The 1,666-nt window shown below is 38.2% G+C and overlaps 1 protein-coding gene across 3 annotated transcripts in view; it reads left to right on the forward strand.

The window, feature by feature from the left end:
• The window catches only part of LOC102211459 (protein NLRC3-like), a 41,280-nt gene that overhangs the window by 8,804 nt on the left and 30,810 nt on the right, over positions 1 to 1,666 (forward strand). Inside the window, exon 2 of one of the 3 annotated variants that reach the window (XM_013914994.1) lies at positions 1,372 to 1,403. The exons of the other annotated variants lie outside the window; for them this stretch is intronic. The gene's annotated coding sequence lies outside the window, so the exon portion shown is untranslated. The remainder of the gene's footprint in view (positions 1 to 1,371; positions 1,404 to 1,666) is intronic. 3 annotated transcript variants of the gene reach the window in all.

Raw genomic sequence — 1,666 nt, forward strand, 5'->3', positions numbered from 1 at the left:
GACTGCAAGTCTCGAATTGGAGGCTGGCTTGACACCAGTCTAAATGCGGACTGAGATCCACCGCAGAGCCGCTGGAGGACAGACTCTGGTGGACAGAGGGTTAGAATTATTATTTAATATGGATAAAGCATAAATTCAACATAGACCCCTGAATAAAAATACTGCGTAACACACTTTTGGCCCTCTTCCAACAGAAAGCAGACTATTGTTCACTGTTAACGCCCACAAAGGAGTGGAGTTACTCAGGTGACTGGTTTAAACACACCAAACGTTTTTAACTTTATTATTAAATTTTTATTAAATTTAAACATACATACATATCAGTCACAATTGTTACTGACTTTCTCACTGACACGCCCTGCAGAGCCTGAAGCAGCTGTCTGTAACTCATTTTCTCATTCCTACAGCGTATATCAGAGTACAATTAATCTGCAAAAGTTTGTGTTTAAAGACATTAAAGTGCCTGTTAGACATCAGTTCACTCCCCACAGTGCTGAGATCACCAGCCTGTCATCAATGTAGAGACAGAGCCGGTGATCTCAGTAAGATCTATACGTGTCTAACTAAAAACTAAAAAAATAGTTTTTAAAAATTGTAAAAGTTTTTAATAAAATAATTTCCCCCAGGGATCAATAAAGTATTCTGATTCTGATGTCTAGAAATATTGACCCAGAGACTGGCCATTCATTGAAATAATGTTAAAACAATATCAGGGAATTCAGTTTAATCAACATTGAAATCTGACATTGATTTCACATCACTTTTGCACCTTTGGTTAACATTGAAACAACAATAAATTTTAATTTAATTTAAATATTTCAATCAATACTTAAACCTGTGAAAAAGACAATTGTGTATTATCTAAAATAGGATAACCATCATCTGTTAAACATTATGCTACAATTTAACATGTCAAAAATCAACATCAATTCAATGTCTTCTTGCCATATGGGGAGTCTGTGGACATCAGGGCAGCTTTTTCCCTACATGACTGATTCTAAACAGCATTGAATATATTTTTGAGGAGTTGTTGAACATCTACAGATAGTCTGGATGTGCCCTGACAGCATTTTACACTAAAATATTCAAAAGTCTTAAATAAAATGCTGCTGAACCATTACATGTTAAAAAAAAAAGATGTCTCAGTGTAAATGTGAACTACGTCTACAGGCAAACAGAACAAATGATCACATGAAGAATGTTTCTAGTAATAAATTATTAATCAGTAAGTGGCTAGTTTATAGAATGATAAAACAAAGTCTTTTTCATGGACTGTTGCTGATCATTGTTGTTGCTAATCAGCTCCGTTGTTGTTGTTTTTAGCTTGTATTATCTTTTTAATCTCTTTATATGCTTCCTATAATATTGTAGAATACACCAGGCACAGACACACGCACACACAGGTAGGTACAGCCAACTTCCACATTTATTCAAGTGTTGTTGTTGTTTTGCCAGCTGACTCAGTCACACAGTCTGACAGCTCACGAGCCCAGCTGATCTCTCTTCTGGCCGCTCCTCCTCGTCTCACTATAAACACAGCGGAGGGAGACCATCATCAGTCCATAAACAACATCAGCTGTTCTTACCGGCCTCGCAGCGCCGCCCTGTTGAGCCTTCCGCTCCACTCCTCCCCTGCAGCTGCGCCCGGGGCCACGCCTCCGCCACA

The sequence above is a fragment of the Pundamilia nyererei genome, unplaced genomic scaffold (assembly GCF_000239375.1).
Source record: "Pundamilia nyererei isolate P.nyererei 1_Seehausen unplaced genomic scaffold, PunNye1.0 scaffold00244, whole genome shotgun sequence".
NCBI classification, from domain to species: Eukaryota; Metazoa; Chordata; class Actinopteri; order Cichliformes; family Cichlidae; genus Pundamilia; species Pundamilia nyererei.